Source organism: Stenella coeruleoalba (assembly GCF_951394435.1).
Source record: "Stenella coeruleoalba genome assembly, chromosome: 10".
Taxonomy (NCBI): domain Eukaryota; kingdom Metazoa; phylum Chordata; class Mammalia; order Artiodactyla; family Delphinidae; genus Stenella; species Stenella coeruleoalba.
In genome coordinates this window covers 54,376,607-54,395,024 of record NC_137156.1, presented here as the reverse complement: position 1 = coordinate 54,395,024, position 18,418 = coordinate 54,376,607, and the positions used below count along the sequence as shown (strand labels likewise).

Below are 18,418 nucleotides of genomic sequence, written 5' to 3'. Positions count from 1 at the left end.
GCCCTGGACACAGCAGAAGCTGAAGTCTGATGGACAGGCAGAGTGAAGAGTCCTTGTCATCTTCCAGGGACCAGAGGAAGCAGGGTGCAGTTCTGCCTTCTGTGTGTAGAGGTAAAATAACGATTTCTCCAAAGGGGCTTTCATGCACTGCACTGATTAAAAGTAATAAGATGCTGCTGCTTCGACTTCAGATTTAATTTCAGACACTTAAATGTGTTGTGGGCTTTCAATTGAGTTCTGTGTGTTCAGTGGAGCAGGAAGGTAGAAAATCTTAGGTTGTCCTTGTCATTCAGGAGACATTAAGGGGACCACATCCATCTCGCTGACCTTCAGAGGATGGGCACAAAACATGATTGGCCCATTGGCCCATGACCTTGACCTTGATGGAGCACAGATGGTTTCCACGTAAGGAAAAATCTCTGAATTTTGTTAAACTAACCCTGAAATGATATGACTACCAGAAAGCCCTTGAAGGGCAGCTGGGGCCCAGCTGAGAAGTCTGAGCAGGTCACTCTCTCAGAGCACTGCCTGAGACAAAATGCCCGTTTCCCAGAAACACACTTGGCTGGTAGTCCAACGACTTGGGACATTACCTGGTCTTGTTTCTCCTGCTCTACCCTCACCCGGCCCATGATTCAAATCACCACTGGGTTAGCCACTTACATCCTGTGATGCTTTGAAGTTCATCTCCCTCAACCTCACTTCCTGTGACCATTTTCAGAATGCTCATGGTGACTCCATCTCCAGTATGGCAGGAGTAAGACTCAGGGGAGGTTGGGATAAGAGCATGGAGACTCTTCCATGCACACCTGAGTTTACAGCTCCTTTGGTATGGAGCCATGGAAGGCTTTAGAACAGAGGGGTAGAATGTTAAAACCAAATTTAAATTATGGTATTTAAATTGGAGTGAGGGTGACCAAGATGGCCTTAACATTCCCCTCAGCTTGACTAAACTTCAGATGGGCTTCTTCCTAACTATAGGCTCCTGACCTCCCTTTTCTCAGAACATGACTTACTTTACTTTTTTATTCCTTAGTTTAGAAGATTGCAAATTCTTTCTCTGTCCTTTTGAGATGTAAATCTTCTCCCAGCCAATTACAACCCAAGAATCTTGAGTTTTCTCAAGGACTGTGGAGCCATCCCTTTGAAATATAACCATCAAGAGAGATGATTACAGTCATCTCCCAGTCTCTGTGGGAGGGTAGAAGCCTAACTTTGATAAACACCAATTAGCAGACAGAGACGGGCTAATCACATTGACCTACCTTCCCCATAAAGTCCTGCAGTACTTTTCTACTAGCTCACCCCAGTGCTTAAAAACCCTGTCTTTTGTTTCAGTGGCATTGGGTCAGTCTTTCTGAAGAGAGGTCACTGTAACTAATTCGACAATTACTATGAGAGAGCGTTAGACCGAAGCTGTGGGAGGACAAGGGATAGGCAACAACTCCAGGAGAAAGGGGATGGAGGCTAAGTCACCAATTAGGTGACATCTGAGCTGGAGTTTAAGTGTGAGTTTGGCAGTCGTAAAACAATGGGTTTGAAGAAGAGTTGAAGGCAAGCCAACGCCTGGGAGAAGACATTTGCTCTAGAGTATCTGTCAAAGAATTCATATCCACAATAATAAAGAACTCCTGCAAAGCGATAAGAAAAGGCAAATAATCTAAATTTTTACAATGGACAAAATACTTAACAGGTACTTCACCAAAAAGGGTATTGATACGACCAGTAAACATATTAAAAGGCGCCCAACTTTATCAGCTATCGAAGAAATGCAAATTAAATCCACAATCCCTTATCATCACACACCTATCACAATGAATAAAAGTAAAGATACCAGATGTTGACAGGAATGTGGGGCAACTACAACTCTTGGACTTTTCTGGTGGGGGTATAGGTATAAATTGGTAAAGTAACTTTAGAAAACTATATAGTAGTACCTTCTAAAGCTGAATAAATGCTAATTTATAAAATAGCAATTCCACTCATAAATCCAACAGAAAAAGGATGTATGTTCACAGAAAAGCATGTAAATAATGAGAATAGCTGCAAAATTCATAACAGCTTCAAATTGGGAAAGCCCAAATGTCCATCAATAGTCAAATGAATCAAGTGTAATATGTTCGTTACACAGAGAGAGCAAAGGAGAGAGAGCACAAGGAAAATGCACAAACTACATGTAACAGCATCAGTGGATTTCACAAACACAAAATTGAGAAAAATAGCCAGGCATCAAAGAGTATGCATTGAATGATTCCATTTATGTAAAGTTAAAAAACAGTCAAAGTTAATCTGTTAGAAATCAGGATAGTGATATTCCGAAGGGCTGGAAATTACTGAAGGGAGACACTAGGGGCTTTGGGGCCGGCCATGTTCTGTTTCTTGATCTGGGTGCTGGTCACTCCGTGTGGTCAGTCTATAAAAATCCATCAGCGAGAAATATATGGTTTGTGCGTTTTTCTGTATACATGTTGCATTTCAGTAACACATTAAGCAAAATAGAAGTGGACGTGGGCTCCTTCTGCCTGAAATGCAAGTTGCTGGGGGAGAAGTGGCTCTCAGAACTGGCCCTTGTGTTCATAACCACCTACACAGTCTGCTCTTAAAAGTCAAAGACTGGAAAGAAAGGTGACTGGAGAAGCAGAAATCTGAATTCCTCAAAGAGGAACAAAGAAGAAGAATCAGCAAGAAAGAATACAAAAGGAAAAAGATGGAAGCAATTAAAACAAAAGGGGGAAATGCTTATAAAGGCAGCACACTAGAAATTGACAGAGAGAAGCAGGACAAGGACTTGAAAATTCCAGCATTTTTGTTTTCTAACCTTTATATGAAACATAATGCAAGTAGAAAATTCAGAACACATAACCCTGCAAAGAGCCGAATGTTCTCACTGCTTTGACTCAGGTGGGGGTGGGGTTGGGACTGTACTCCGAGGCAAGTGGACTTTCTCATGAAATTCTTCTGTCAGGGAAGAAGGGAGGTCAGGTAAGGGTCTACAATTCTTGGGACTGAAGAAAACCCTCTGGTTGCTGTCTACCCTTCCCTCCTCTCCTGCTGATCACCCCACCCCTACAACTGCGAAGCTGCCACACCCACATGATGCCTCTCTCTCACCCTACCTCCTTGCCGCCTGTCAGCTTTTCAAACCTTGACCGGAAGGGCCAGAGGGCACTGGGCTCAGTGACTGGGGTCTCCACCCTGCAGCTTTGATGGTTTTTTAGTGGAATCCAGCATCATTTATCACTGTCATGTCTGCATGGCACTGAGTGATCACCATGGCCGAGTGCGAATCCAGCTGTTCAGAGTCAGAAAGGCCTTCGCAAATTTGCCTTTCTATTTCAGATTCCCAGGAAGGTGACAGTTCTTCTCAACTTAAAAGATTCTAGGTCAGAGGCTGGGACACCTTGAGGAATCCCTGTGTCTTTCCAAGAGCATGTGGCTTTGGAGTAGTTGGAACCGGCCTTAGAGTCACAGTGAGGAAAACAGCTTACTCTTACTCGGGCAAAGGCTCTGCAGAGTCTCAGATGAAGGAATGAGCTTCCTTTGGGGACATGGATATTTTATGCTCCTATTTGACTCAACAGGTTACAGAACAACTCACGTGTTAGCTTAAGACAGCCCAGCTTCTGGGTCATGAAATACAGAAAGGAGACTTTAGTCCAGTGATTCTCAAAACGTGGCATCTGGGGACTTCCCTGGTGGTGCAAGGGTTGAGAATCCACCTGCCAATGCAGGGGACATGGGTTTGAGCCCCGGTCTGGGGAGATCCCACATACGGCGGAACAACTAAGCCCGTGCGCCACAGCTATGGAGCCTGAGCTCTAGAGCCCGCGAGCCACAACTACTAAAGCCCGCATGCCTAGAGCCCAAGCTCTGCAGCAAGAGAAGCCACTGCAATGAGAAGCCCGTGCACCGCAACGAGGAATAGCCCCCGCTCACTGCAACGAGAAAGCCCACGTGTGCAGCAACAAAGACCCAACAACAAAGACCCAATGCAGCCAAAAATAAATAAATAAATTTATTTTAAAAACAAAAAAAGAGTGGCCTCCGGACCAAGACCAAGAGCATCAGCAGGAACTAAAAAATTATTAGAAATGCACATTCCTGGGCCCCACCCCAGATTTACAGAATCTGAGACTCTGGGGGTGGGGTCCAGAGATCTGTGTTTTAACAAGAACCAGGCAATTCTGTGCAAGCTGTCTGAGAAACACTGCTCTAAGGGTATATGACAGTCACTTACCTGCCCTCTATTCTAATTAGCTGGATCTTCAGAATTTCTTCCGAGGAATGGGGGCATTCACACCTTACCTGCCTGAAGGCTGAGGAATCCTAGATTAGATCTCTTGAGGAACCTCCCTTTCAGCTTTTATATCTATGATTCCTCCCCTTCAAAGTATTCTAATGCTTTTCCTAGGGTAGAGCTGGCAGGCGTGGATTTGTTATTCAAGCTAGGTGCCCAGTATACAGCCCCAGGGATTTGAGTCAATGCCAGAGCAGCTGAGGTACAGCAAGGGGTAACAGGATGCTAGGACATCACAGGATCCTACATGGACAGATGAACCCTTCAGAGCCTCCTCACTTGTCCCCTAGTAGTCACAAATTGGGCACATGCCACTGCATCAGCTGTGGGACAGGGAGGGAGGAGAAAGAGTCTCCCACTTTGCTGATGGGTACCTTAGAACAAGCCACGGAACAAGCAGACCGCCAGGCTTTCTGTTCCGCTGTTGTTCCAACCATCTTCTACTCTCCTGTCCCCTAGACCCGGAGCACCAAAGCCAGCCTATTTAAAATAAATCTACCACTGTCTGTTCCAAAGAAATTTGTTCTCCAGAATTTGTCCCAGACTGAAAACTGAACACATCCAGGGTTTAAGAGCTTATGTTGGGAGAAATCGAACATTATCTCAGGATAATGTTTTCCTACTGCTACTTAAATTTCCAGAGGCATTTACAAAAATTAAACATCAATAGGAAGCCAAGTCCTTTATATATGAAGCCAGCAATAGACATTGATCCTGTGATAATGTTATTTTTCTTATTGCTCATGTCAGTGTGCGTTTCGTCATCACCGGGTTGGATGAGCAGAGGGGGGCATGGGAATAGGATGTTTATTGACTTGCAATTTCTTGTTGTTTTTAAAAAGTCTGCACAGGGAGATCAGCTCGGTGCTTTGTGACCTCCTGGAGGGGTGGGATAGGGAGGGTGGGAGGGAGGGAGGCGCAAGAGGGAAGAGATATGGGAACATGTGTACATGTATGGCTGATTCGCTTTGTTATGGAGCAGAAACTAACACACCATTGTAAAGCAATTATATTCCAATAAAGATGTAAAAAAAAAAAAAGTCTGTGGTTCTGTCTTCAGGCCTTTAGAAAGCTAGTTATGCACAAACATAGGAGCATATTAAAGCTCTCAGTTAATTTGTGTTTCTAGTCATTGCTTCCTGGATTTTGTTTAAATGTGATACTTGGATTTTTTTAATAGGGTCAGCATTTTACTAGCACATCTAGAATTTAGTCACACATCTTGAAGTTAGATTAAATGACACTCAAGCCACTTAACACACACAGGTGAGGCCAGTGGACTCATTAGGCCCCTCTGTCAACTAGGAAAATGGGGACAGTATCTTCATTTATAAGAAAAATGGATTTGGCCAAGAGCACTAGAGAATGCTGACTCATCCTGGACCCAGACACAGGAGCATGAGGCAGACCAGGGGAAAGGTAACCATCATACACCCTGCAGCTACAGCTTGTCCAGTTCATCTGAGAGGAGGAGAGAGGGAGTCGACTTTGGGTTGGTAGGATGTGAACTTGGGAAGTCAGGTGAGAATGGATGCTTGGATGGGGTGAGTGTATAGGGAACCTTGGGCATGACTCTCATGCCTGATCAGACACTGAGTGAACAGAGGCAGGAAGGAGGCTAGTCCCAATGACCAAGAAGGTGCCTGTGAGGTCCTGGGACATTCTCCTTCCCACCTTGGACACACACAAGTGGAGTCGGGGCTGCTGAGAATTGAGGTCTAGAGAAAAGGTGTCTGACCGATATTGTGGTAGAGGGTGAAGGAAGGAGAAATAGCAGCTGGCCCAGTGAATTCGAGTGTGGTTTCCACAACAACACGCATATCCCTGATGTGACATTCAAGGCAGTGTCCTTCTCTGCCAATGTCAGTCCCTCCTCCTGCATTCTGGACTTCCTCCCTGGCCTTTTCAGGGTATCAATTAAACCATTTCTCTTCTATGTTGAAGAAGTCAACCCTTTCCTCTCAATCACTAAAAAAGGCTCAAGTCTCCCCAGCCTTAAAAATATCTTCCTTCCACTCCACATTTCCTGCAGCTATAGCTCTCTCTCCACCTCCTCACACCCAAAGTTTTCCAGAAAGTTCTCTCTCCTTGCAGTCTCCATATGCCCCCCTCGTACTCACTCCTCAATTCACTCCACTCCATCTTCCACCCCCATCACAGGCTTTAAAATGCCTCTGTGATCATCAGGTGACCTCTTTGCTGCTAAAGCCCAAGGACAATTTTTAATCCTCATCTTACCAGAAACCTCAGCAGTGGTGCAGACCGTTTCCCTCCCCTGGAATGACCTGGTCTCTCAGGCCTCCGCAACCCCCTGATTTTCCTCCCATCTCCCTGGCTTCTCCTCTATTTTCTTTGCAGGTTCCTGTTCCCTATCCAACTTGCTAGAGTTCCTACAGACTCTGAGAGTTGTCCTTGATCACTCTCTCTCCCTCATCCCCCTCATAAAAACTATATCCTGTTAACCTGGGCCCTTCAGTATGTGTTTATTCTGTCCACTCTGTCTTCACTCCTCTCACCTGTTGAGAGCTGCAGCAGCACCTCCAGAACAAAGAGATAAAGTTGCCTAGGGTCACACAGCTAATTAATGGTCACTTGAAATAGGGAGCAAGTATTCCAATCCCTGGTGCACTGGTGTTTCTACATCACCCTAATATAATCATAAGGTTATCCAGGAAAACCAAAACTTGATTATGGATATGATGTCATTTATCACCAAGATTTTACTGAGGAACAATAGGGGAGTGTGGGAGCCCTCTAAGCAGAAATGTCCTCCTTTGAGTCGGCACGATTAAAAAAGCAGAGACAAAATTCCATGAACGTCCTCAGAAGACCTTCCTGAGGATCATTCTTCCGGGAACTTAACAAACTTTGAGCATCCAACTCTCCATCTCATCTGGGTTTAACAGCGAGAGCCAATGACAACCAAGGAAGGAAGGAGACGAGCAAGACTCGAACTTCAAAGGTTTGGCTGCAACTGTCAGCAAGAAGTGAGAATAGCAGATGAGACAGCAACACTCCCTGAAATAATCGATCTTTAAGGACGGTCGTGTGAAGCGCGGAGCAGAGGTCCTGAGTGGCTCCTGGAGGCAACATAAAGGCTCAGGAGGAGGAGTTACTGATAGAGGTCAGCCTGATATAAGTCAGAGTTGTTGGAACTGTCCAATCTACCGACCAAGGGAACGGGCGGGAGGGACACCATTTTCCTATGTCAAGCGGACTCTTGCACTAGGGTGAGCCAGACAAAACAAGATCTGGTTTTCAAACCATGCCTCATGGCTAAGACTGTGCTAGGTGGCTTGACCTTCTTAACACTAAGACACCAGTGGACAGGTATTATTCCCTGCCTATAGCAGTGGGGATTTAGACTCACAAAAGTTATGACCTTGATCATACAGTAAACTAATGGAGGATCCAAGATTTCATTCATCCACTCAACACAATTTTATGGAACACCATTATGTTGTACATACTGTGGTAAGCATGGTAGATAGAGATGGGAAAGGTAATCCCATATCACCAAAGAGATGATGAATGGAGAAGGCCCAATAGTATACAGTGAGATTAGATGGAAGTTAGTAAGTCCAGGAGGCTACTGAATACAGACAAGGGACATCTAACCTGCTACAAAGGAAAGAAGTGGTCAAAGAATGTACGACCAGAACCAAGTCTTGAAAATTCAGTAAATAGAACTTAACAAGGTGAAGAATGGGGGTGGAGGGGATGCTGTTGACGCTCCAAGATCTCCTTTACCAGGACAGGGCTCCCAGCTGCTGTGAGTGTCGACTGCTATGGTTCACACCTGCACCCTTCTCAGGACAGTTGGTCCTGGCCGTGGGGAGGCACCTCACCTGGGAGGTTACACACCCCATATACAGGGATATCCCCTCTGCAATGACTGACTGTCATGGGGGTCCAGGGACCCTGCCTGAAACTGGGACAATCTCTGTGATGTAACTCATACTCAGAGCTCCCTGTAGGATCAGCTGAGATCACATTCTTGCTTATCTCCTTGCCCTCCCCTCCCCTTCTTTCTTCCCTTCCCTTCTCCGGAGGCCACTCCCTTAAGAAATCATACGAATGCCTGTCTTCCCTTCTGCTTTTAGAAAACCCAACCTAAGTCAGGGGAGAAGAATGTTCTAGGCAGAGAGAGTAATGGTGCAAAGGCATGGATGTGAGAGAGCCCAGTACAACGCAGAGCAGCGATAAGCTGGAGCAGAGGGGTGAGTGGTGGTGCAGCATGAAATAAACCAGATAGGTAGACAGGGGACAAAGTTCATCTCCTGACATCTAGCCAGTCACATTCCACCTCTCCATACTACTAAGCTGACCTCTGATAACCTACATGGCTGCTTTCAATACAATATTTCAGTGCACATCTAGGCCATGAAGTGAGTTTATAGAGAAAGGAGTTACAAAGCAAGATTCCTGGATTTATTCAGTGTCATTTCACAAAGCAGGAAGAAAGACAAGCCCCCTGGAATTTCCTGATTCTCAGACGACACCAACTCTGTGGAACTGGCCACTGACTCCACTTGAGGGAGAGCAAATGGTCTCAGTGGGCTATTTTCGTCCTCCCTTGTCTCTCCAGAACAGCGGCCTCCTCCCACCGCTTTCATTGGCTCCATCTGTTTTGCCTGCTTTCCTTTCTGGCCTCCATTCATGAGGTCTTGCCCCTGGGTCTCTGTTAGCACTCGGTTTTAATTCTAAAACTTTCCAAAGCCAATGAAGCTCTTTAATCACAAAGTGGGGCTGCCAAGGAAAGAATGCTAACTGGAAACTTTTATTTCTTGAGGTCCTTGAGAGATTAGAGATAAATACATTTCTTTTGTCTATCATGCCATTTGCATAGAATAGACTCAGGAGGAGCAGAAAATAAAATGTGGTCCCAGATATAAGAAATTAATCTAAGAAACATACAAATTCCTAAGCAAATGAAAGATCGCTGGACTTTTGGGACTTCCCTGGTAGTCCAGTGGCTAAGACTCTGAGCTCCCAATGCAGAGGGCCCAGGTTCAATCTCTGGTTAGGGAATTAGATCCCACATGCCGCAACTAGGAGTTCACATGCCACAATTAAAGATCCTGCATGCCGCAACTAAAGATCCCACAGCGGCAATGAAAACCCTGTGTGCTGCAATGAAGACCCAGCACAGCCAAATAAATAAATTTTTTAAAAAAAAGATCTCTGGACTTTAAAAACTAAGGATAACGGCCCAACTGGAGGCAGCTAAACTTAATTATTTTTTCTTAGGAAGAACAGGACTGGGTAAAGGTAGAGATAAACAGGTCCCAAACACCTAGGTGGGGCTCACAATGAAGGCTGGGTCCCAAACAAGGCCCAGCTCCTGCATCACTGCTGAGGTTCAGAATATAATCCCATCTCACAGCCACACATGTAGTTTTCTATATTCCAAGCGCTTCACTAGTCCCTGGAACCACAGACAAAAGTAAGACACAGTTCTTGTCCTCAGAGCTTAGAAGGAGAAACAGATACATAGAAAAATATTCTCAACATAGTTGCCTGAGCTGAAGGAGAGAGAAGCAGCACATTACTACCCTTGGGGTGGAGGTGGAAGGCAGGGTAGGCTTTCCCTTCGTGGACCATGCAGAGGAAAGACCCTCATTTCCCTTCTAAATGTGACATCCAGCAAAAGCCAGAACACCAATTCCATGCCAAGATTTCATGTCCTTCCTGCTTCTTTGGTTATACCAGCAGAACAATTCTGGCTAACTTAGGCCCTCAAAAATGTATTTAAAGACTTTGTGAAGGTTCACAATACAAGACATGGCTGAAGGACTGAACTTGGACAAAAGCTGGGACCAGAGAAGCTCTGAGGATTTAGGCAACAGAAGTTAACACCAGCTGGTCAGAGTACCACTGCAGAATCAGTGGGCTCCAAAAGATTTTTCCTATCCTTACCTCACTCTTAGCACATCTGACTGGATGAGCTAAGGGCATATGACCAACTATCATACTCTTCTTTACTCCACAGAATGAGGAGAGTGGTTCTCCAAAAGGAAGTGAGATGCTCTTGCCAGAAGGATGGAGGGATCCAATATGGAACATATAAGCCACATGCGCCTGCCTGAGATGTTTAGCCAAAAACTGCATCAGAGGAGTTTTTATTAAAAAGTCAGAAGTTCAGCCCCTTCCCTGGATACGATGACTCAGAAGTTCCTGGATGGGGCCCAGGAATCAGTACTTCAGTAAGCTCCTAAGTAGGCCACAGAAGGTCAGTGAAGCTGGACCATCTCCTGGATGAAGTGGGCTGGTGGTTCTCCACATCAGCCTCCATCAGGGATGGGCGAACATGTTTGGTTCAGAACCAAACTGCCATGAAAATGATGATTTATTTTTTCCTATCCTTTTTGGACTGCCCAAATTGAAATCCATTATGACTGTATTACAAGATGAGGAAAACAGCACCTAATTCCTCCCTGTAGCTGCCTCATCCTGAACTTTCACCTGATTCAGGAAGCACAATCATGGGGATATGGCTGAACCTCCACTGTTACCTGTAAAGATTCCTACAACTACCTGTCTGGATTTCTAGCCATAATCCACAACACTGAAGGGCTCAGATTTCAGAGAAGACCCAGGAGTGATCTTACATCCAAACCTACTGGGTTCCCCGCTATGTGTTCAGCACCTAGAACAGTGACTGTTCCATATAAGGCTCCTATATATTTCCTGAGTGGAGCAAGGGAAGAGGGAGGAATTTTTTGAGCCACCCCCCAAATGTCAACCAGAGGATTCATCTATGAGTACCTTTTCCCCGAGACATAGAAAAAGCAGGCCAAGGGAACCAGTGACAACATCTGGCCAAAGCAACCCTGACTTCAGAAACAGTACCTTAACCTGTGAGTGTCAGAGAGACATTATTATTCTTTATTAAAAACAAACTAACAAACAAACAAGAAAACCCTTTGTGCCTGAAACTCCTTTTAAAAATGTGCCAGTCCTTCGAAAAACATTACGAAACCTATGAGTGCTAGATTATTTACTGTTTATTACTGCGTGGGGAGGGGGCAGGGGTTAAGGAAAAATTCTTCCCCTCTGCTCCTCCCTTCTGATTTAAGCCACAATGCAAATTGGGGGGCGATTTCAAGGCTTAACAATAGTATCCCACTGATCTTTGCAGGATTGCAAATAAAGAAGGCTGTATCCTCAGGAGGGCTATTAGGGCTAAGGTCCCTCAGCTCCTATTGTTAAAGAACATTCTTTACCAGGTTCTCATATAAAATCCTGAGAAGGAAACAAATATGAGTCTGCAATGTTCTCAGTAGTGCTTATACTATTGCCTCTCGGGGCTAATTAGAGCTGCTTTTGTAATTCACCAGCTATAAATTCCTTGCCATGCTGTCACAGCCCTGGAAGATTGGCCATCCCAAGTCAGGGTTCTGTGCTGACACTGCACATCCACCCAGTGACCCCGAAGTTGGTGGCAATCACTCCAATGGCCACCCTGTGGTTGGTGGCCCACAGACACTCTGAGATGGCTTCCCAGTTTGCTAATTGTTTTCCTGTTCTCTGCGGATCAGGTTAAAAGGTAATGTTGCAGACTGTGTTAGGCAGCACCTGACTTATTCTCAGCGAATTTATTAAATTAGTTTAGTAAAGCTCTTTTTATCTACAGAGCTATGAATTCATTTCCTCATCCACCCTCTTGAATTTGATCAAGGAATGAAAATGGCTATAAAGCTTTAAGTCAAGACTTTGGAAGAACAGACAAAGGGAACCAAGCCAAGCTAATTTCAAAACTGGAAAACAAATATTTCAAAAGGTTCTTATCCATGGTGGGAAATGACAGGATATGTAGTTACACAAAATCTAACATCTGATAATGTGGAAGAAAACATCGTACTCATTTATTGAACTTCTGTAAATTATCTGGCCCTTTATATTTTTTCCCCTTGTCATGTAATCCTCCCAATAGCCCAACGGATGTAGATCTCTATTAACCTTATTTTATAAAAAAAATTTTTTTTAAGTAGGGCTTAGGGAAATTAAAGTATTTGCCTGAGATCACACAGCCAGTAAGATTTGAATCTTGGGCAGTTCAAGTCCAAGGTCGGAGCCCTTTCTACATCATCTGTATTTTCAAATCCCTTTACTTTGACCTGCCAAGCGGCTAAACCAGGAGGTGATCTGGGATGTTACAAAAGGACTCTTTACTTTCAAAAAAGACTCACGACAGGGTTCCTTGAAATAGCCAACTCCCCTATTGTGCTGAAAATATAATTCAAGCCACAAAAACTTCTATTTACAAGAAATATTTCTGTACCACATCTGCTATGTAAAGCAAAGCAGCGTTCTAATATAGTTACTTTCTTTCTTTCTTTCTTTTTTTTTTTTGCGGTACGTGGGCCTCTCACTGCTGTGGCCTCTCCCGTTGCGGAGCACAGGCTCCGGACGCGCAGGCTCGGCAGCCATGGCTCACGGGCCTAGCCGCTCCGTGGCATGTGGGATCTTCCCGGACTGGGGCACAAACCCGTGTCCCCTGCATCGGCAGGCGGACTCTCAACCACTGCGCCACCAGGGAAGCACCAAAGATGCAGGACTGATGAGGTCAAGTATCATGAGATCATGTAAATTCAGTGATTAGTGTAGTGTCTGGGCCATAGTAAACACTCATAATTGTTATCTGCCACTGTCATCATTTTTTTTCAGATGTCTCAAAATACAGTCTGTGATAGATTGCAAAAATGGTCATAAATTCCTTCCCTCTCATCAAAAAATGAAACCTATTTCTTCTCCCTTTGAATCTCAATTGGCCATGTGATTTGCTTTGGCCAACTGGACATTAGCAAAGATGATATAATCAGAGGTGTGAAAAGTGCTTGAGCATTCTGGCTTGTCCACCTGCTGAGCTTGGAACCCAGAGACCATCATGTGATTCAGTCCAAGACAGTCTGCTGGAGGATGAAAGGTCATGTGGAAGAGAACCAAAGCACCCCAGGGAGCACCGCAGCCAACAGGCATCCAGACCCTGGCTGCCAGCCTGCCGATCACTAGACACGCAAGGGAGCCCACTGTAGATTATCAAGCAGACCTGCCAGGTGACAACAGATGCACGAGAGAGCCAGCCATGACCAGCTGAGCCAGCCCAGGCCAGAGGAGCTGGACAGTTCACAGAATTATCAACTAAATAACATGGCTTTTAAGACACAAAATTATGGGATGATGTTTTTAACCAATACACAGTCCTAGGCATTTTCTGTTACATTCTGAAGCCTTGAGATAAGTAGAAACGAAAACCACAGAATGGCCAGAAGTAGGAGCTAGCAAAGAGAGAGAACAAGGTGTCCAAAATATGAACTGAGTCACTGAGAAGTTAAAGGACTCAGAAGACCACAGTGAGCATTCAGCTCTTCTCTCTCAGTTCACTGATTTTTCCATGACACTGATCTCTTTCTCCGAATGTCTGAGGCTAACTGGACCAATTCCATGCTCCCATTGTAGTCTCCAGCCCTGGGGGAAGCAAGTCAGTTTGAGTTTTAAGTTAATAATAAATGAAGAATTTTTCCAGTGTGCTTCTTCATTTCTCCTTCCCTCTTCAGATCTTTTTGCAGGTGGCTCAAGTCAGCTAGCAAGTAGGGGGAACAGTGGATAAAAGGACAGACAGAAGCTACAGTAACGTTGTATGACTAGAGGGTGTTTTTCACCTTCAAAGCACATTGACCATAAATTACAGGATGTATTTTCACAGTTCACTCTACTTTTGAGTTCCCGAGCAGAGGCGATATGTTACTTAAAAACAAAAAAAAAAGTGTAACAGAATGACAAGCAGGGAGGAGAAGGGAGTGGAACCCTCAGGAGGTGTCAGTTTTCTGGTCAGCAGTCAGGTTAAGGACTCTTCCTTCCACACCGGAGAAAGCCGAGTGGCTACTCTGATAAAGGGTAAGGAGGTGGCCTATCCCCTCCCTCCATCATAAAAAAACCCAAATAGCCCCCAAATACTCAATAACATTTTATTCAGGTTCAAGGTAGATAATTCAACACCTGCCTCCAGAAGCCACCTTTTAGGGATGGGGAGAAATGTAATCAATACCTCGTATTCAGTGGGTACACACCATTGTAAGCTCTTCTGATATTTAAATACCTCTATATTGGCCAATAAACAGTACAATTGCCATATATGCAGGATTAATTAATAATGTAAATTCTAACACATGTGGTTTATCTCAGAAACCACACATGACTGCAATATCAAAATGCTTTTCTACTTTGGATACAGATCCACAGCAGTGCCCTATTACTTTTTTAATTAGTTGAGAATGTGACTCCTGGTTCAAAAGCCTTTGGGTGGGAGATGGAGACCACTCAACCAAGCTGGGGGTGATCTATTTATATGCACCTAGAAGAGACACCTAACCCTACTGGGCTCGGGTTGTGGCTGAAGAAGGGCCAGGGCCAATGGGAGTGGTCAGATGTCAGAGCAGGGCCCCCAGGTGAGCTTTGGGCAGCTCTGCTTTAGTTGACGACCCATCCACAGTGGGGAGCAGCCATCTCTGACATTGTGAACCAGTCTTGGAGGGAACTCTGCTAGACACCCCAGCAAGTGGCCAGGTGAGTCCCCTGGGCCCCATCAAGTGACCTCTGGGCAGGGGAACCTCGCCCCACCCACCCCTCCCACCAAGACACTCTCCCCGGGTCAGATGGAGCCCACCCAAACAGCCCATCAACAGTCACAGCTCCTCTTTCATTTTTGTCCATGTCCCTCTTCCTTGTCTCTCCCCCTCTGCCTTTGTTCCACTTTGTGGAGAGCACCACGGCCAGCTGCCTCCTTCCCAACAGTGCCCACCCTCCTGTGACTGGTGTGGGCAGGGCACACGGTCCTTTGGAGTTCCCTCCCCTCCATGAAAAGGCCAACCAAAGATCCAGGTCCAACTCTTGCAACCAGGAAGAGCCAACTTGCTCCGCACCTGCCATCCTGGACTCCTGCCTCCTCCTCTCTGCCTGTCCCCTTGGACCCCTACCCCAGAGGCAGCACCTGCAATGGGGCCAGCACCCAGGTACCAAATGACTAACTGCAGGGAAGAGGAGACGGGAAGGTGAGGAGTCAAGCCTGGAGACCATTAGAGAGCTCAGCGCTAAGATGGAGCAAAGGTATGGGCCCCACTCAGGTTCTGACAAGAAGCCCAGCCTCCCGGTGGCTATCAATGTAATGGGAAAGATGTTGGAGAAGTCTGAAGCACTTGTCAAACCATGGCTCTGACCGAACACCATCTAGCTACTGAATGTTACATCAGCAAAAGAGCAGACCAACAATTTCAAAAAGCCAACAAAAAACTAGGAAATTATATTGATGTGGTGAAAGAAGCTTTTAGATTATATAAAGTTTAGTTTATATTATATGTGTGTGTATATGTATATATATATATACATCCTAAAAATAGTAACAATATGGTACATACAATATATTCTATACTACATAATAGGTATGTATAATATGTAATATAAATATACAGATACAGTATATATTGATATGGTTTAGCTTATACATAGTATATAGTGTTTAGTTATAGAAATAAAAGGGACTATATTTTTTATTTTTATATTACATACCAGTTATTAAATGTTTTAAATATCTAGGTGCAATTTATCTAATTGATAAGATAAAATATAAGAGATAATAAGAGACATCACAGGTATGGAACCTTGAGTGTCATGGTGACTAATCCCCCAATATTCACTTCACTCCAAATAATTAGTCTAAACCGATCATGGTAATTCCATCTCCTTATTGGCTAGTAGCTAAGAAATCGGCATTTAACTCAACTCTAGCCAAAGAGGAATAAGGTAAGTCTCCTCGGGATTCAGAAACACGTTTTCTCAGTGTAAAGAGAAAGGCACAGAAAAGGCTGTCCTCCTTCTCTGGTGCTGTGGTGTCTAGATGACTTGGGGCTGCTGAAGCCACCAGGCCACCAGTCTAAGGACAAAGCCAGCGCATTGGGAAAGGCACGAGAAACACTGAGGAAGCCGGCGCCATCACGAACACGTCACAAACACACCACAAACACATCCCCACGAAATAAGCTTCCTTCTTCCTTCATCTTTTGGGAGTTGCTATCCTTGGTGCCAAAAGCATCTTATCAGGTACAGGATCTCATTCGTAGACTCACCCTTTCCCTCTGCACTATGTGCTCCTTTCTCTTCCCACTTCTCTTGGTTTTGGTCTCCAACATGGATGGACAGTCCCTACCTGTCCCCATTGATGTTGCTGCCTTAAAAGAGGGAGAAGCTCCACCTTGTGCCCTGAAGGAAGAGGGAAGGGGCCACTATTTGGGAATGAGACCTGAGCCCAACCAGAGAAGCTCATGCTGCGGGGGCGGATTACCACCCTGTTAGCACCCCTCCTCTACTTGATTATGCTAAAAATAACATCTGCTTCTCAGGCCTGAGTGACCTTGTAAAAATCTCTCTTATAGGTCCTTAGCCCTGGGACAGGGCAGGCAAGCGGAGGGGGGGGGGGGGGGGGGGGGCGGGGAACACCATCTAGCCACCTTAAAAAATGAAAGATCTACCTCCTGATGGTGATTTCTTACAAATATGATGAAACCAACCTGATCTCAAGAAGAAAACCAACACAATTTTTCAATTAGAAATTATCAAGACAGAATTAAAGACATTTAATATTGTCTATTATCAAGTTCTATCTGGCATAAGGTTTCCCCTGAGTTACTCATTCAAGTAAGAGATCTCCACTCTCTCCATTTCTCCAGAGACTTAGAAAGAACAAATGCTAAACACCAGGTGTTCAGGGGGCAAGTGGAACCTTTATATGGCAAATACAACAGATATTTTCATCCCGGTCAGGTTAAAAGTACAGTCTGAATTTTAAGTGGGGTTTGTTGTTACTGATACAACTTGAAGTTGAGACAATGAAAGATGATCTAATTTATTGAGATAACTACCCCAATTTCCCCTGGGAGAGTTTTTGAATGGGGATAATCAAATTGAGAACTTCAGTGGGGGTTAGAAAGTTGGAATTATTTAGACATAGTATTTTTAAAGACGGCAACAGAGCTATGACCTCATCTAAGTGTCATGGCAATTACTGGTGCTTCTGAGATGGTGGCAGAAGCATTCTAGTTCAGTGGAGACAGATGCTCAGATGGCTTTCCAAATAATAATAAACGATAGGTTAATGGTAAATATTTGAGAAATCATGGGATGTTCTGTAATATATGCCAACAACAGGAAGTCCAGCAGAGTAAAAGAAGGTGCCTCTGCCTACAGAAATATATAAAATTGTATCCAATTCAGTCTCGGTTAAGTTAGAAATATGGTTATAAACGCTAAATACATAATATCAAACATGCTCACCTTCAAAATCCCCAACTGCTGAGTCCTCTTATCCCTATCCATTTCATCAGAAATATGAAGAGGGGCATATCTCGAAGGTACCATTTGTGGGCTACTGTGATACACAGGCATCCTTCCTGCTTCAGCCCTCTCGCGTCTGAAAGAATAAGACGGAAATAACAACGTAGAATCACAGAGAAGGCAAGCACTTAACCTAGTTCTCAGACCCTGAAGTCTGTGGTAACAGGGTCATGGACCACTCTGCACACACCCTGTGGGTCATGCCCTGTGTCATTTTAATAAAGTGAGAATTGGATTTACCCAGCAAGAGATGTTCCCAGCTTATCTTCTGTATATGGTTCCAGATACAGCAGCAGTGGTAGACAAAGCCCAGTTCCCCAAATCTATCCAGACACATTGTCTCCAAACCTCCAACTCGGGAAGATCTCTAGAAACACTGACAGGATATATGAATATTTTTCAACACTAAATTGGTATTTTTTTAAATTAATTTATTTATTTATTTTTGGCTGTGTTGGGTCTTCGTTTCTGTGCGAGGGCTTTCTCTAGCTGTGGCAAGCGGGAGCCACTCTTCATCGCGGTGTGTGGGCCTCTCACTGTCGCGGCCTCTCTTGTTGCGAAGCACAGGCTCCAGACGCGCAGGCTCAGTAGTTGTGGCTGACGGGCCCAGTTGCTCCACAGCATGTGGGATCTTCCCAGACCAGGGCTCGAACCCGTATCCCCTGCATCGGCAGGCAGATTCTCAACCACTGCGCCACCAGGGAAGCCCACTGCGCCACCAGGGAAGCCCTA

The 18,418-nt window shown here is 44.9% G+C and overlaps 1 protein-coding gene across 8 annotated transcripts in view; it reads right to left on the bottom strand.

The window, feature by feature from the left end:
• ARPP21 (cAMP regulated phosphoprotein 21) overlaps positions 1 to 18,205 on the bottom strand; it is a 1,021,360-nt gene extending 1,003,155 nt beyond the window's left edge. For 7 of the 8 annotated variants that reach the window (XR_013830175.1, XR_013830176.1, XR_013830177.1 and 4 more), the window contains exon 1: positions 17,627 to 18,205. The gene's annotated coding sequence lies outside the window, so the exon portion shown is untranslated. The remainder of the gene's footprint in view (positions 1 to 17,626) is intronic. The other variant, XR_013830181.1, reaches the window with a different exon arrangement.
• Between the last annotated feature and the right edge of the window lie 213 nt (positions 18,206 to 18,418).